Source organism: Schistocerca nitens, chromosome 3, assembly GCF_023898315.1.
Source record: "Schistocerca nitens isolate TAMUIC-IGC-003100 chromosome 3, iqSchNite1.1, whole genome shotgun sequence".
Lineage (NCBI taxonomy): Eukaryota > Metazoa > Arthropoda > Insecta > Orthoptera > Acrididae > Schistocerca > Schistocerca nitens.
Window position 1 is genome coordinate 619,304,276 of NC_064616.1, and position 19,356 is coordinate 619,323,631.

Consider the following 19,356-nt stretch of genomic DNA (forward strand, 5'->3'; position numbering starts at 1 on the left):
AGATGGGATGCAGTCAAGCTGCAGAAATAGGGACAATTGAATCAGCTGTGGCATTCGCAAAAAGTCTTGGTTTGCGGGAATCACATTAAGTCCATAAAAATTTGCAATCAATGTATTTATGGATTAAGGTGAAAGAACTTTTTTTTTTATATCACAGATGAACTGTATACCACACAGAAGACTGTAGAAGATTGGAAAAGATTTAGTAGAGAAATGTGTGTGAAACAAAGTGGTTGTCATGGAGATCGACGAAACAATGTTTGGGAGAAGAAAATTTGGGAGAGAAGATAAAAGTGAAAGAAAGGTGGATATTCAGAGGAATAGAACAAGAGCCCCACAAGTGTTTCTCTAAAGAATGTACCCAGGTGTAAGAAGAAGGTGCTCGTGTCACAAAGGAATACATGCTCCTGGGAACTACTGTAACTTCTATCCATTACAGACTGTATGACCATCTGAATAACAAAGGATTTAAGCATATGACTGTTGTTCACAAAGTACCATTCAATGACCCCAAAACGGATGCACATACAAATAGTACTGTAGGACCTAGCTACACAAATGGAGATCACTGAATGGGGCTAGAACACTTTCGAAAGCTATTTGAGTGCATGTGTAGGAGAAGATGAAGTAAGAACAATGCTTTGTTTATGCATTTCATCAAATCTGCAGCACCAGTATACAAGCCACAATGTAATCACTTGTTTTCAACAAAAATCTGGTGTTCCTGCCATTTTTTATGTTTTTTGTCTTTCGTAGTTGCTTCTACAGTATAGTATTATAATACTAGTAGTAGTAGTAGTAGTAGTAATTCACTGCTGACAGAATATTCTCCAAGTAGTTTGGCATCTAAGAACTTGCCTACTTGGGCAGCTTTCAGTGTCCTGATCAGGAGTGTAGCGTTGGGCAGCCTCTTAACAGATTTAAGTTGTCCTGCAATTCCCTCTCAAGCTTTATAGATGTAGAAAGATGACAGTTTTTCAAATAAACCTTCTACATGTTTAACAATTATAAATACATTATTTACCATGCTGTGTGGTCCATTACTAGAATTGCTTTCTCTTTCACGCAAAAATATCTCAGGTGGACTTGCTACCCGAGATTGCTTTATGGTTTGGGTTTTAATACTGCCCACTTGACCACATGAACTGCTACGAGTAGAAGAGAGAGATTTAGGCTTCATTGAAGTCCCAGAGTAGCTGGGGAAGGAAGCATACACCCAGACAGAGCACAACGTGCCTGGGTGTAGCAGGTTCCCCTGTGGTTGTCCACTAAACAACTGTTCTGCCTTCTCAGCAATGGGTCTCATCGGGGAGCAGCACATCTTGAGATTGAGGTTTCTACTTTATACAGGTTTATACCATCCTCACAGTCCAGTTGGTTAAGCCAAGATTCTCGTTCCCTGTGACACACAAAATTCCATTGCAGCACCACATCGTGGTTAATGAAGTATGCCCAGAGCTTACAGTTACTGGGGATAGGCAGTCCTTGAAGTTCTCAGCTCGGGAAACCCTTGTTCTACACACTCACACCAAGAAAATTGTGCTGGTGTAAGCTGTCGCCAGCACAATGGTCCGCAAAGATGAAGCGTAAAGATCAATTAGTAGGCACTGGATCAAGTGTGCCTATCACGAGAAGGGCCAGAGAGACACCCACAAGCAACATGCTGCCAATGCTCTCTTGACAGCATGTATTTAGGCTGCCACCACTGACAAGAGAGACTCAATCACTCGCAACAGTTTGGTGCCTATCAGTTTACTTGCAGAGTAGGTTTAGTTTGACACAGACTAAGACAGTACATAGCGACCAGATTAGTGACTACAGCAGGTCTAGTTTACCAACCAGAATTGTACTTTACTACCAGTGAGACCCTAAACTTTGTGACAGCAAAGAGGACTATTACAGAAGAAGTTGTACGACGAAACATGGATTCAATTCATGTTAAGTTAATGTTTCCAGTTCATGTAAATAAAGAACCGTATTAATTCAAGTGTGCATTTGTGTTGTAGAAAGAGGATACCGGCCACCCAAACAACATCCTCTTCCTTGTTTCCTTGCGGAACAAGACTCTACAATGGCGAACGAGGATAATTCAGTCGCAATCAAAGATAATCAACTTTGCCAAAGATTTTGCTTGCTTCTCTTGTGATTTAGCTTGCAGGGGTGATTGTGTTCAAGTGTTCCTATTTCCTAATTTGTTGCTGTGTTCTTGCACATAGTCCGGGAGGGGAGCCACAGAACTAATGAAATTTCTCTTTTCAGAGGCTTTGCTTGCTTTTTGATATATTTGTGTAAACCATGAATTCCCCGCCCCCTCCACTCCCCACCCCTACATGTAGATGACCAATGTGACGGATGTAACACAAGTTTTTCAGTTTCAGGGTCAACAACTCGCTAACTTACTGATGACTGTCCAACAACTACTGGCTGCACAAGCTGTGTCAGCCAGTTCAACAAGTGCCGCCAACCAATATATCAACATTCCAGCAATTTAAGGAAACAGAGGAGGAATAGAAACGAAGTTTTTCGCGGCGGCACTTATATGTAAAACATTCTCGGTATTCTTGTCGCGTCAATCCTGGATAAAATCTCGAGCTTTCGATGATTACGTCCATCGTCATTGTCAGGAGCTGACGATAACGATGGAGGTAATCGTCGAAAGCTCGAGATTTTATTAAGAACTGACGCAGCAAGAATACTGAGAATGTTTTACATATAGAGGAGGAATGGATTGAATACCTGACTCAGTTCCAAGCAGATTGTGTCAAGTGCATCATGTTCAAGGTACTGTAAAGTTACAATACTTCCTTTTGATTGCGAGGTCCCCCGTGTTCAGATTAATACAAAAACTATTCCCAACTGCATCTCCTCATGAACTCGTCTACGACCAAGTAATCACTTCATTAACTCAATACTATGACCAGCAAGTCCAAGAAGCTGCAGTTCTTTCGCTTGCAGTAAAATCCGGAACAGACTTACCACAAGTGGTACACAGAATTAACAGGCATGACTAGGAAGTGCAAATTAAAGTGTAGTCGTGGCAACTTTTACAGTGATCTCACGATACGTGATGCAGTAAGATTCAATGTCCCAGATAGCAGAATACGGGAACAGATCTTAGAGTACTCTGATCCATCACTGCTCCAAGTATTGCAAATCTTACAGCAATATGATTTGGGTGCCACAGTGGCTGATAAGTTTGACCAGTGATTTGTCAGGTTGAGTTGCCCCTTGTTCACGACCGCCCCACGCAGTCACAACAACAAGCGCAGACACAGCGGTGTGGACAGCCATGTAGACATGTAAACAGGCCTGTGAATTTAGTGAGTCTTGCCCTAGATGTTTTGCTCACCGTGAAAGACAATATTGCCCATCCACATGTTACACGTGTGGAAAAACGGCCATGTCCAAGCAGTTTGTTTGCAACAGCACTAAAACGCCAATTTTGCCCATTCCCAGAAAAAAATAGGCTCATGAAAATGCAGTGAATGCTGCATTTTCAAAACCTACAACATGTTCTGACAAAAGTAGATCGAGGTTGTGCTGCCTCCTCACACTAGTGGTGTGCAATGACATTTTCACAAACTATTTGTCTCATTACGAACTGCTGGCTGAAGTGTGAACTTTCACTTAGACACAGGTATCTCAGTAACTGCTTAATCGTGCCATGTATGAACAGTTATGCACACTATGCCTTTGTAAATCTAGCAAGCACCTCACTGCTTACAACAGACAGGAAATTCCAGTGCTTGGACAGTGTAGTTTGCCTGCCACTTACAAATCTCACTCTAGGACAGTGAATTCTAATGTGCTGAAATCAAGCATCCAAGGCAATGTACTTTCAGTGTATGCTTTTGAACCAAAAGACAGTGTAGTTAGCTTGCTTAAGGACTATCCTGAACTATTTTCAGAAGGAATGGGGAAAGTTAATAGCTTTGTAGTGCATGTTACATTGAAAGACAATACACAGCCTAAGCTTTTCAGGGGGCATCCCGTTCCAGTTGCTTTGAGACAAAGTAGCCAATGAACTGCAAGAACTGGTAGATAATGGTGTAATTGCTCCCATTCAAGCTAATCGATGGGGAAGTCCTCTAGTTTTGTTGCCTAAGCCTTCTGGTTGCATTTGCATTTGTGTCGACTTCAAAGTCTACAGTCAACCAACAGACAGTAGTTACGGAACTCATTCACAGGCTTGGTGCAGCACGTTACTTATCTAAGATAGATTCGCGTGATGCCTACTTGCAAATTCCATTCGATGAAGAATCACAGAGAGTGTTTGTTGTAAAAACACACTTAGGACTGTTCAAGTATTTGCATTTGCCCTTCAACAGTGGTTCCGCACTCGCCATTTTTCAACATTACTTGCAACAGCTGACTGCAAAAGTGCCATTTGGTTCAAACTACCTTAACGATATTGTCATCTTAGGTCATACACCAGAGGAACACATTGCCAATCTGCATATTCTTTTTCAAGTGTTGTCAGAAGCAGAACTCAAGAGTCGTCTGGAAAAGTGTGACTTCTTTCAAACTGAACTACAGTACTTAGGTCATGTGATAAACAGTCAGGGTGCACACCCTCTCCAATCTCATTTGCTTGCAATCCGTGACCTGCCTGTTCCTCGCAATGTGTCTGAACTGCAGTCAGTACTAGGCAAGATGACATACTACATTTGGTTCATACTGAATGCTGCTCAGATTGTGGCTCCATTACACCGCTTGCGTCGCAAAAATGTACCTTTTGTGTGGGCTAAAGACTCAAGATGCATTTCAGAAACTCAAAAATGCTTTGCTTAGTGACAGATATTTAGTGCATTTTTACCCTGCCAAGCTGTTAGTTTTGCAAGTCAACGCTTCTTCCTATGGAATTGACACTGTGCTTTTGCACAGAATTGGTGCACAAGACAGACCCATTGCTATTGCCTCAAAGTTATTAACTCAAATTCAGTGCAATTATTCTCAAATAGGAAAAGAGGCTCTTACTATTGTGTATGGTGTGACCAAATTCCATCACTATTTGTATGGTCCCAAGTTCTTTTTAGTGGTAGATCACAAGCCCTTGCAGTCCTTGTTTCATCTGTCAAAGTCGGTTCCTACATGCACTGCTCAAAAATTGCAGTGTTGGGCTTTGTTGCTTTCGCAGATCAGTATGAAACTGTGTACAGACCTACAGCAAAGCATGGCAATGCAGACGCCATATCTCACCATCCAATTGGCCCAGACTTTGATTTTGATGCATCTGCCGCATCTTGTTGCCAGATCGATGTGCAGGACTGAATTGCTGGAATCTTTTCCCTTCCACTACAGAAATATTGCACAGGCTATGGAAGGAGACCCAGATCAAGATTTTGTTGCATTACATTCACACGTCCTGGCTGCTTCATTGAACAGTATCCAGAACTCTGTTGTGCGCCGATATTTTGCACATCACCATAACCTTTCAGTTCAACAAGGTGTGATTCTAGTTCAAAATTATAGTGGACAATTGCATGTGCTAATTCCCAAAGTGTTGCAAAAGGATGTGTTGCAGTTGCTCCACCAAGGGCATTGGGGAATTTTTCGCACTAACCAGTTAGCACAACGACAATGTACGTGGCAGGGCATGGATGTCCACATTGAACAGATGACGTCACACTGTTGCAAATGCGCAGAAAACCAATTCGCACCACCACCGACATTCTCAGCTTGACCTAAGACTCAATCGCCATGGCAACAAGAGCACAGACTATGCAGGACTATTCTGGAACACTTGTTGAATCATAATGGTAGATTCATTTAGCAAGTTTCAATTTGCGGTGCTTATGAACTCTACCACCTCACGTAGCAGCATTCAAGTGTTGTCCTCCATATTTCGCATAGAAGGTTTACAGAAGTACTTGTGTTGGACAACGGACCACAGTTCACTTCATGTGGTTTTGAACAGTTTTGTGAACGAAACAGCATTCGTCATCTAAAAGTGCTCCGTTTCACCCCCAGTCCAACGGAGAAGCAGAACGCTTCATACTCAGTTTTAAACAGCAGATGGCCAAGCTCAGCACCACCCACACATGGGAACAGGTTCTGCACCTCATTCACGCCTCCTATCCCTCCCACCCACAAGACGGACCATCACCGGCAGCACTTCTGCATGGCCGCCACCATCTGACACTACTACACTTGCTACACCAAACAGCATCCAAGCCCTGCCAATGGTCTGCAAGTATGGCTTTGTGCCACGCAATCTTTTTTGTTTACAGGGTTTATGGCAACCGTGGGCACTGGGAAAGAGGCGTGATCCAGTGTCGTGTTGGCTCTTTTATGTTCTTCATTGCAGGTCCCGATGGTTTGCAGTGCCGCCACCAGAACAGATTCACAGCCTCACAGGACCATGCGGCCTATGCAGCCGCCCTCTGGTGCCACCAGGGCACCCCAGGAGGAGCAGATGGACGATGCGCCCTCGTCCTTGCCGTCCTCACTCGCTGACTTAATGGACACAGACCCGTCGTCGCCGTCATCACCCCATGACATTCCCTCAGGCTTGGATATGTACCCAGGCAGCAGTTTTCCAGAGGATGTTCCTGTTGCTTTGGAAGGCAGATGGTGGTGTATGGTTGGGAGTATGCCGTCCTCCACAGTCACGGCTCCCAGCTCATCTCTGTGTGTCCAGCATCCTGCCAGAACCCTCCCCCCATTGTTGTTCGTATCCTACCTAAACGACAACGGCGCCACATTTTGGGGGGAAGAAATGTGCTGGCGTAAGCTGTCACCAGCACACTGCCTGGCAAAGATGAAGTGCGAAGATCAATTAGGCCCTGGATCAAGTGCCCCTATCACGAGAGAGGCCAGAGACACGCCCATGAACAACATGCTGCCAACATCCCCTCAACAGCAATATTTAGGACACCGCCACTGACCAGAGGGCCTCACCCACACCATCATCCAGCTGGTGTCTGTCAGTTTACTTGCAGAGCAGGTTTAGTTTGTCACAGACTATGACAATACATAGCAACCAGATTAGTAACTATAGCGGGATTAGTACTTTACATCAGTCTGCAAGAGGACTATTACTGATGAACTTGTACCACACAACATGGACTCTATTCAAGTTTAGTAAAACTTCCGGTTCACATAAATAAACAACTGTATTAATCCACATGTGCATTTGTATTGTAGAAAGAGGATACCACCCACTCGTACCATCATCCTCTCCCTTGCTTCCTTGCGGTACAAGACAACACAAATGAATGCTGAGGTCCCTGAGCCATTTAGAACAACCTGGGGAGCACATGTGGCTTTATTGAAAATACCACAGGCACAGTGATCATTAGCCCCCTAAAACCTGACATTGAATCATTTACTCGGTGTTTCTGAGTGGCTGGGTTTTTCTGTGAAAATTCAGTTTCATTACACTATGATATTTAGTATGCCAACAGCAGTTGTTCTGCTCGAATACAATATTGGTTTCTCCCATGTCAAAACTAAAACATAACACCATTGGCTATACAGATATGTTGTTCTGCCACCTTCACTTTGCTTGTGGCAATCATTATCAACGCACATCGTATGGTTCTTTGTAAAGTTGTACTGAAATTGCTCAAAAACTTGATATTACATCTTCATATTTTAGCTTTCACTGGGGCTGTCAACTTAATTAACTATTACAATAACAAAAGCAATATTCTACATCTATATGATTACTCTGCAATTCACACTTAAGTGTTTGATTGTACTTTCAAGAAAAATCTTGTTGCAACAAAAAAATGCTTTTGTTTCAATGATCGACACCTGAAATCACTCCTCATACTCATGACAATCTCTGCCCTATTTCATGACATTGTAAAACAAGCTGTCCTCCTTTCAACTTATTGTATGTCCTCTGTCAATCCTATTTAGTATAGATCCAATATTGTGACGCAATATTCCGCAAGAGAACAGACCAGTGTAGTCTAGGTAGTCCCTTTAGTAGATTTGTTATATCTTCTAGACGTCCGGTGAATAAAACACTCTCTTTGACTCACCTTCACCACAACATTTTCTGTGTGATGGTTCCAATTTAAGTTGTTTTTAACTGTAATCCACAAGTTTTTAATTGAATTGACAACATTTAAGGTCATGTAATTATAATGGATGGTTAATGTAAAATAATTTGTATGTTAACTAAATCCAGCAGGCTGTAAGACACCGCCACATATTTACAAGAGCAACTGTACTTATCTGATAACAATGATGCTATGAATAAGGAAATTTTCTGCAGTATAGCTTAAAACTGCCTCCTAATTCATTATACACTTGTTTCTGAAAGCATTTAGACATGATTATTTGGCAGATATATTTATTAATGTAACCCTTGTATTCTTTCACATTTATCTACTCTTCTAAAAATAAAATAATAAAAACTCACTCCGGCAACTTGTTCTTGTTTCATCACCTCAATTGAAATTCATTACTAAATAATCTTATTCATTTTTACACTTCTCTCAATTATGACAAACTTTTCTGTTTTACGCTTCTGGTTGGTTTCGTGAGATACCCTGTATTTCATTTAATCTACTCTTCCTTGCAGTCAGTATTTAATAAATCTATGGCATATATCCTCCTCATAAAAATATCTGACCTGAACTTACCTTCGCTTTACTGATTTGCTCCATTGTAGATGTTACTTTCTGAATGCAGTTAATATGTACAGTATATACTTACACAGCATTGGACACTTCTAACAGAATTCCTTGCCTAATATTTGAAACTTTCATCTTTTCTTTTGAACTTTTCCAACTGTCAATAATTTATTGAATTTCTACTGTTTTCTGTCTTCAAAGTAACTTACCATATACCTCAGATATTGCTCACAACATGTTCTTACACCAATTGTCGATCTCGAAGTTTACATTTAACCTCAACATTTTAACATGTGACATGTATTTCACTTATTAGTTCTCTACTGTGTAAAATATTCCAGTTTTAACTTAAACGCCACGTAACTGGAAAGAAGAATCCAACAGTTAACCAATAACCTATTTGCAGGCAATTTTAATCTAATGTGTTAACAAATTTATGTTGACATTCTCCCTTAGTAATCATGCCTCATAATATGTTACACGTTAGTTCCTCTCAACTGCCTTCCCAATCTTTCTTTAGCCCTTTTTGGAAAAATAGTCTCAAAATATCTTGATACATAAACAAAAGTTATTTTTTATTTAAGGCAATTTTTTCAATATTGAAATGAAATAAATTTGTACACATGCAGCTGAAAGTGATAAGCTGGGCTAATACATGAGTTGTATAAATCTACATCTCCATAAATACCATACTAGCCATAATACAGTACATGGCAGAGATTGGGCTGACCGAAGTACTTCTTTAGATTACACATACAATAAATGTTTGTCCAAAACACAAACAACTTTTAATTCTTCAGGCTTTCCCAGCGTGGCATTGTCATGTTGATTAATCGGGTTTCTGCCAGTAATTTGCATCTTTCCTGCATGATATTTTAGCTGTGTGAGTCACAGTCTTCTTCAGGTGCTGTCTGATACTCAGTATCAATATGACACAAATAACTTAATCATAGTTCATTGAGTATTTGGTGGCTCTATTTGTGTAACTGAAAAATGAGATACGTACATCTATCAAACGATGTTATCCCAAATGTGGGGATTTTTCTGAATTTGTCAGTTATGTTGCATTTTGGAATAATAAGTGGAAGGAGTGGGGAAAAAAAAAAAACTGCGCTTTATTAACATGCAACAGAGAATAAAACAGATGACAAACACATGAAAACTTGTTTGTAATAAGTTGAGCTTATAAGGGACACAATGAAAATCAGAACGCGCAGTTATAGTCATTCCCACAGCATGAAAGCTCCAATAATGGCTCAGAAGCATCAGTGACAAAATATCAGTATTACATGGAGAATGCAGTGAAAATCCACCATGTTGTTCCAAAGCATGTTTGACTGCTCCATACATGCTGAGCTAAACTGAATGCCTACACATGCAACACATTTGATAAGAAACATGGAACAAAACATCAAAGTTTGTCCCAAACTTGTAACAAAAGAAATTTGACTGCCCATTACCACTACTGTCAGCTATAGCCTTTTAGCATTGGGAATGATAGAAATGGAGGACTTGTGGCTCAAATCAAAATTCATAATTGGATGTGTGTAAAACAAGTCTGTTGCTCAGGAACTCAATGAGTGGTCAGAAGGCCCTATGATTACTGAATACACAATTAGAATGCAATTAAGAAAGCACAGAGAGATGTGCCTTATATTCAGAGAAACCCATGCAGTAATGAAAAACAAATGCTGAATAGAATCAAAATACAAGTGATGATAATTTTGAAAGAAGCATTCCATGAAGTTAAAAATAAAATGCAATAACCAAACTTTCATAACATGTCTGGTAACTTTTCACTTGTCAATTAGTTTTTTGTGAACCAGAAGATCATGTCACTTGTTGATGGCAAGTATACCATAATAGAAAATGGCCAAATGATATTTGTGATTTTTAATTCTGTCTTCCAAAATTATTTCATGGAAGAAGACTGTGTCGTGGTCCCCACTTTTCATAGCCATACGGGTGCAACATCTATAAATATGGAGACAACTGACTGTCAGGTAGAAGTGCTATTTTTTGTTAAAGATGACACTTGTGTCAATGACACACCATCAAAGAATGTGTCCAATGTATTCTGACCTTACTGGAACAAACAAGACTGGATAACAAAACAAGGAACTATGAAATTCCAGAATAAAAATATCTGCCACAACCACTACCAACACCATTACTATGCAATAATTTACTTCATTTTACAAATCTTAATAACTGGGAACAAAAGGACATTTCAGCCATTGACAAATCCCCAAATTCACAGGTAACGAGTTGGGGAAACTGTGGAAAATGCAAATCAGGGTGGATTTTGCAGGTAAACAAATTTGTATCCTCTTTCGGTAATTAGCTTTTGTATTTCTCAAAGCATTTTGCGAAGTTAAAATTTAAATATCACTGTCAAACACACACAAAGCAGGACTCCTACATGAACATGATCTTCCCTCATCCAATTAATTGCAGTGAATGATGTCCTGTAACACAATTAAGTGGACGTAAGGTAGTCCTAGAGGAAAGTCTTCAACTTGGGTTTCAAAATTGTGGTTTGTCACTAGCAGGATTTAACTCTTATAGAAACCTACAGTCAATGTCAATTTTAGGGTAATGCACGCTTTTTTGAAAAATGATTAGGGATTGTCTCAAAACATCACTATCCGTACTGTACCTTGTAGTTACTGAAAGGCTGCTGCAGTCCCATTCAAGAAGCCAACCACAAATACCATATGCAAGTAGAAGTATTATCATGTTTGTGCAAGAACTCCAAATTGTTAAAGACACTTCAACATGAGCTTCCTTAGTTAACACTGGGTATGGTCTCAATAGCTTGCTTTTGTACTAAAACAGTTTGTGTGTCCAAGCAGAATTCCCTCAACGTATTATTCCATGTGGCATCAAGAAAGTCGCAGAAAGTAAACAGGTTTCAGTACCTCTACGGAGTTGACTCTATAGGTAATATTCTAATTGTAATGAGCAATATACACCATAGTTTCAGCTTATGAAAGAGGTGGTGAATATGTATCTTCCACAAGGGGTTACCATCCACTCTCCTGATCAAAGACCTAGTGTCCCCTGCTTCAAAGAGGTTAAGGGAGACAGGAAGATTAGGGTTAAAAACTAGTTCATGACACTCATCTGAAGTGGAGCACAAACTTATATTAGGTAAAGATGGGTAAGGGTATTGGCCTTATCCTTTTCAAAGGAAACTAAATCTAGATGGATGAACAGAGGTTTGAAGCACTGCCATTATCAGGAAAAAGAGTTGAGTGCATCATGAAACCCTGAGAAATTCTACATATTACAATACTTCAGGTATGAGCCCAAATCCTTTCAAATGATAGTGTTAAATTACATTCCGTTTCCTACAGTTGTGACAAGATTAGAACCAATGGAGTGTCTTGAAGTTAAGCACATAATTTAGTTAGCTATATACACTACGGTTCACACAGTCAAAATTCTTTAGATCACAGAGGTTTCTAAACACTGCAGTTTTTTACTTCTTTTATGAACACTTTCCACTACCTTATGCAAGAATGAATATATTTCCTGCACAACTGAAGTCATTCCTACAGCCAGACTGCAAATCTGTTCATCAAATTGTGCTCAGAAAAATAAGCAACTATTCCATTTTCGATTTTTAAACATATTTACCAATGATATAGTCATCTACACTCTGATTAAAATTACTTATATGACATTTGTAACGTGGCATTACAGTTTTACAATCTCAACTGACAGCTGTGTAATGGTTAAGGCTCTAATAACAGGGCGTGGGGTGCCAATGTGGGAAAAAAGTGTTTTTTTTTTTTTTTTCTGGCGACAGTTAAATGGGCAACAGGCAGTGCCTGATTACTGATAATCTGTGTGCATTACACTTGTAAAAACTGCAAGTCAACTGATATTTTCCTTTCGGGAAGTTAGCAATGGCAGATGTTTCACATGTTATGTTGAGAGCTCTGACTAGCGGAACTTATTTCCAAGTTGTGAAGTATAAAGTGTTAAGTAATTTTAACCATACTGCTTCATTTTCCTTGTGTACGGAACTCATCAATGAATAATTAAATCTGCCTTGGAAAATATCTTACTGAAAAGACCTGTCACACAAGTAACTAGGTAGACTGCTAGTTTATGGTGCAGCAATCTTCACTATCCTACTTTGTGTTCCAAAATAACATGTGCATCCTTACACTTAAGACACTTGATTACTGCTTCAGTTTCCTTTTATTTGTCTCTTAACACTGAATCCACTTGCCACTTGACCATACTGATTTATGTTTTCTGTGTGTTCCTAAAACATTTCAAACAAATGCAGAAACAGTTCTTGTGGTGTCGTCTGAAGAATAAAGATCCATGTCAAAGGTGGTGCCTCATGACAGAACCACAAGTAAGGATAGTCGCTGCCTAACACAGCAGCAAATGGGAAATGTTGGTACAGACACACCCTTAAGAATTTCCATACACCACCACAGCTGGATGCTTGCTTGCTTCAAAGTGCAGTGCCACTCTTCCCACTTGTTAATCATCACTTATGATGAAGTATCATTTTACTTCAGATCCAGCAGTGTCATTTATTGAAGCCAAACTGTCTTTCAAAGTTTATAGTCAACTAACTGTACATTGAGATATGACTATTGCTCTGAATAAAAACAAAGTGATGAGCTTTGCTATTCAGTGACAGTACTATATACATAATGAGATTCCTCTGGACCTGGAATGTTTCAAGTTAAATATTCTATCGTGTTGAAGTTTTAATTAAGTGATCTAATATATCGTGTGTGCTGTAGTTCTGCTCAGCCTCCTCTAGAAGTAAATCTAGAAATGCTAATATGTCACCACAGCTCCTCCATAAGGCCATGGCCGACCACCTGTCCCATCCTCACAAAACAATTGCTATATATTCTGTGTGTATGTATACCTTGTCTATTTATTTTCATTGTATTATGATGACAAATCCTGTATCATTATGAGATGATCTGTGGATTGATTAATAAATCAAATCAAATAAGTTTTCATCAGCTTACCTGTCCTAAACAAGAAATTATGATTTAAGTTTTTTTGCATATCTCTGTAGTGTTTGTAACATATTCCTCTTTCCAGTGTAAAGGTTGTTGAGTGGTCTGGACTTGCAAGTGGGCGTAAAGGGCTGTCAGCGAGGATATCTGCATGGTATTCCTGCGCATATACTGCCCTGGTCTGCTTATTGTTCTGTTAATCTCAATGGCCAATATAATATTACTATATTTTTGTGTCTACTACAAAGTGTTTAACCATGTCTGAGAAATTAGTTGTTCAGTTTCGTGCATAACGGATTGAATGACTGCTGCTAAGTGTCCAACAAATGACAACTTGACTGTCGCAACGAGCAGCTCCACAAGTAGCTGCTGCTCCCAGGTTTCACCAGTTTAACAGTAAAGGAGAGGGCTGGTCCAAATGTCACATGCAACTGGAAGCCTAATTCACAGCTTACAACATTGAAGGTAAGGTATGGCACACATTGCTTTCTTTTTGTCAACAATCAGTGCCGATGTGTACTGTCTATGTTTAAAGCTGTGCCCCGACTCTTGTCCTGAAGATATTGTGTATGAAAAATGTGTTCATAAAATAGACTAATAATTTGAATCTCAGACAAGTTGCCACAGTGAGATTTATATTCTTTCATCTTAAGGAGCACCTTCAATAGTCATTGAAACAGTTGACTACTGAACTTTGCGGGCAAAAAAGAAATGGCAGATTTAAGTATTCTTGCAGATTAAGTTACAGTGATATTATGGTATATGATGAAATCGCACAAAATTTGGCAAACGCACGCATTCGTGCTGCTATCCTAATATTGCCAGATCCGGATCTGAAAACAGTTTTGCCAATTGTACAGTCTTGAAGTATACTAGACACAACTGAAGTTGTGTTTTGAGGCTCCCTCTACTACTCCTGTTCATAATACACAGGGCACTCAGCCTAAAGTTCACACTGATGCTAAAGTGAAAAAAAGGCAGGGGTCAGATTAACAGGAAAAGAACAGGTGAAACATTTCAGATGTGGTACACAAGGTGTACTTCAGAATAAGGTGAGGAAGTGTTGTCCTCTGTGTTTTTCAAATCATGGCAGAAAAGCTTGGCCCTATCAGGATGTAAAATGTTTAATGTGTTGTAAACACATTGTTTACAAGGTGGCCAGAGCAGGCACCAGTTGAGTGCAGCTTTCAGGACGTGAGTGTCATGTCGGCACTGCCATTACAGTCAACATCAATGAAGGCTTGCTTTTCTGTATCATGGAAACTTCCTGTAGTCCACAAACACAAGAACAAACATTTTGGTCAATTAAGAGTGGCTCAAAAGATTATTAAATTTCAGTTACACACAGGCGCATATATCTCCCCGAATCAATACAGACAAATACGAAATGATTGGTAGCCCACAGCTTTAGAAGGTTACATCTGTTTTATCTGCTTATAATGGACATGGAATACCAGTACATGTTGTGTGCAGTTTGCAAGCAACTTTTTGTGAAGTTACAAAGGGTGTTTCATTTCATATACTATGTCCCAGAAACAGAGCCAACATTTTTGGTTTACACTTGTTTGAGTTGTTCAACATGCGCATCCAAGACAATGTGTTACAAATCATATTTCAGTGCCTCGTACTAATATTTCTGACTTGCGGAATAAAACACTGATCTGCCAGAACATTATGAACACTTACCTACTGGCGATATAAACCTGTCCAGGCAATAGTAGTGTCATCTGGTAAGGAATCACAGCTAGTCAGACACATGCACGGTGCATGGAGCATCAATGAGTGTGCTGTCATTGTGTAGAATGGGGAAGATATGTGATCTGAGTTTGACTGAGGGCAATTTGTGACGGCCCAGAGGTTCAGCATGAGCAGTTTGGAAATTGCACAACTTGTCGGGTGTTTGAAGAGTGCTATGGCGAGTGTCTTCAACACACGGCAAAACCAAGCTTTAACCACACCCAGACATTGTGGGGTTGGGCAGTCACCCCTCATTACAGATGTCATATGTTGTATGCTGGACAGACTGGGAAAATAGGACGGGTGGTGAACTGTGGCAGAACTAACACCAGATTTTAACTCTGGGCAGAGTATAAGTGTGTCTCAACACTTAGTGCACTGAACACTCTTAACAATGAGCCTCCACAGCCTACGACGCATGCATGCACCAATCCTAACATGAAATAGACAACTATGACTGAAATGGGCACATGACGATTGGCACTGGACATTGGCACAGTGGCAAATCTTGTATGGCACGATGAATCCAGATATCTTCTTCATCATGCTGATGGGAGGGCATGAATCTGTCATCTTCCAGGGCAACATTTCCTTGACACCTATACTATTGGATGGAGCCCAAGCTGGCAGCAGCTCCATTATGCTATGGGGAACATTCACATGGGCACCCATGGGTCCAGTGGAGCTCGAGCAAGGCACCATCACGGCCAAGGAGTATTGTACAATGGTTGCAGACCACACACACCTCTTCATGATGATCATGTTTCCTGACGTAAGTGACATTTTTCGACAGGATAATGTGCCATGTCACAAGGCCAGGGGTGGTTCAGGGAACGCGGTGGCTGGTCCCCCATCTCACCAGATCTGAACCCAATCGAACACATCTGGAATGTGATTGAAAATGGCATCAGAACTCATTGCCCCCTTCCCGGAATTTACGAGAATTAGATGACGCGTGCGTGCGTGTGTGTGTGTGTAAATATGGTGCCAACTTCCTCCATCGACCTACCAAGGCTTCATTGCTTTCAGTCATGGCGTGTTGCCACTGTTACCCATGCCAAAGTGGACAAACTGCCTACTAGGTATGTGGTCATAATGTCCTGGATGATCAGTGTGTGATGAACTTTTTGAACCAGGATTAGGAAGGGCCAAATATTTTGATTTGCAAATTACTGTTGAAGATAATGTGCAACAATGATTTCATCATGTTTAGCCTGTCCCCCATACTGTACATGAGCAGTTTGCTTGGGAACTGTAATGATGGAAAGACACTTGGGTGTTACAACCTGTTTCTTCAAGTTTGAGCTTCAAAGACTAACATTCAGAAGTGTTTCAGCTCCTGCTATTTTTCATTTTCTGGAACAAGTAACAGCAAAAGTCCCTTCACATACAAACTATTTCGACAATACTGTTGTTGTTGGTTGTATGCCTGCTAACATTGGCAACTTTTTTAATTATTTTTCTTTGTTTTTAAAGAAAAAGTTCTTCCTGCAGCTGGCTTAAAGTGTAACAAGGAATAGTTCTCCTCCTTCCATGAAAAATTTAAATATTTAGGACCTATAATAAATACACAGGGTATTCATCCTTTTCTTCACACTTGCCAGCAATTAAAGATTTGCTGGTGCCCTGTAACATCAAAGATCCCCATGCTGTCATGGGTGAACTCATAAATTACTGTAAGTTTACTGCAAACACTGTGCAAATTGCTGCTCAGCTCAACTGGCTGTGCTAGAAAGGTGTTCCTCTCATGTAGTTCCAAGACTGCCAGGATGCATTTTAGCAGTTAAAGGACACATTGTTAAGACATCATTGTCTTATTCACTTTGACCCAACTAAGCCTGTTGTGTTAGCTGTAGATGCATCTTCTTATGGGATTGGAGCTGGGCTCTCCCACAGCACTTTTTTCAGTGGCCAAGTCCATGTGGACCATATCGATTTCGCAGGTCCCTCATGGAACACATGGTGGTCATTGGGTACATGCATACAGCAACTTTCCTTCCGTAGTCCCCATGAAATCCACCAATGCTGCTAGTACTGTGATAGCTTTGTCTTCTATTTATTGTCTAGAAGGTTTTCCTGAGGTCTTGGGCAATGGACCACAATGCACGTCTGCTTATTCTCGACAGTTTTGTGCCACCAATGTAATACACCATGTGAGTACTGCACCTCTTCACACTCAGACTAACAGTGAAACTGAATGCTTCGTTAAAACATCAAAAAGTCATATGGAGAAACTCTTTCTCCCACACACAGGAGCAAGACTTTTTTAAAGAAAGATTTTTCTCTCCTCCTACCATTCCTTGCTATATGACAGGAAGTCACTGACAGAATTATTCCATGGTCATTGTCCCCATACCCTGTATGTAGTAGCTTCTGCAGCCGCCACGGAAATCTTTCATTGCCGATGCCGACGGAGACTGACGTTTCGGAACCGTTGCCACTGGTCTCGCTGCCAAAGCCAATGTCTGTGGAGGAGCTCTCTCCTGACACCTGTTATGACACCACTGGAGTTCTGCTTCCAGTCAACCTGACCTCAGTGTCTACATCACTGCCATTGGGTGTTGTTTCACCCCCCCCCCCCCCTCCTCTCCTCAGCTACGTCAGCATTCAGGCTCCTCCCCCCATCATCATGTGGCACAGCAGGTTCCATGCCAAACCTGGTACCTCATGACGGAACTTCAAGTAAGGACAGACGCCGCTTGACGCAGCAGCAAATAAGAGATGTTGGCATACACACATCCCGAAGAATTTCCATACATCACCACAGTTGGATGCTTGCTTGCTTCAAAATGCAGTGTCACTCATCCCACTTGTTAATCATCACTTATGATGACAGTATCATCTTACTTCAGGTCCAGCAGTGCGAGTTATTGAAGCCAAACTGTCTTTCAAAGTTTATAGTCAACTGTGCATTGAGATACGACTATCATTCTTTATCAAACAAAGTGATAAGTTTTACTATGCAGCGACAGTATCACATACATAATGAGATTCCTCTGGACCTGGATTGTTTCAAAGTTAAGTACTCTTATCTTGTTCAAGTTTTAATTACGTGATCTAATATACTGTGTGTGGTGTAGATGTGCTCAGCCTCCACTAGAAGTAAATCCAGAAATGCTACATCATCACCCAGTTCCTTCGTAAGGCCAGAGCCTACCACCTGTCCCTTTCTCAAAAAACAATTGCTATATATTCTGTGTGTATGCATACCTTGCGCTATTTATTTTCATTGTATTATGATGACAAATCCTATACCATTGTGAGATGATCCACGGATTGATTAATAAATCAAATCAAATGAGTTTTCATCAGTTTACCTGTCCTAAACAAGAAATTATTATTGAAGTTTTTTAGATATCTCTGTAGTGTTTATAACATATTCCCTCTTTTCAGTGTACAGGTTGTTGAGTGGTCAGGACTTGTGAGGGGGCGTAAAGGGCTGATGTTAAGTGAGAAAAGGAAATTAGATCAAATAAAAACAATACTTCAGTAGACGGCTGAAGGTGTGTCTTGTCAGCAGCTTTAATCAGATAGAACTGCCTTAGCTCTGAAAGGCAGGTAGCTAGGGTCGTATAGACATTGCAGAAGTTACGCTGCAAGAAAACTTGTAAAGACTTAACTGGGGCTTTCGAAATAAAATTTTTTAAACCAGTTCCCTAACATATTCCTTGACTGGCTGCACCCCGTACATCAGTGAGTCAATAACAGAACCTTTCTGCTGCTTCTTTGACACTGCCACACTGTATCTAATATGGTTTTTATTTTGTTCTGAGATTTATATACTCTACCTACAAAGTTTATGTTCTAAGCTTATTTAACAAAATTTCTTTACCTGCTCATACTTTCCATAACAAACTACAGCAGACTGTGCTACAAGCTTAAACAATCTTTCTCTTTCACATGAGGTTTCAATGCCTCATGTTATTGACACTAACTGCATGTCAATACTGGGACTGTGTTTTACATGCCTTAGCAGATATCTGATTTTATTAAATGTGTAAGAACCAGTATGAAGCTTTCTATTTATC

At 40.4% G+C, this 19,356-nt stretch overlaps 1 protein-coding gene across 2 annotated transcripts in view; it reads right to left on the bottom strand.

Moving 5' to 3' along the window:
• Positions 1–19,356, bottom strand: part of LOC126248555 (polycomb protein Scm) — a 197,114-nt gene that overhangs the window by 162,944 nt on the left and 14,814 nt on the right. The window lies entirely within an intron of this gene.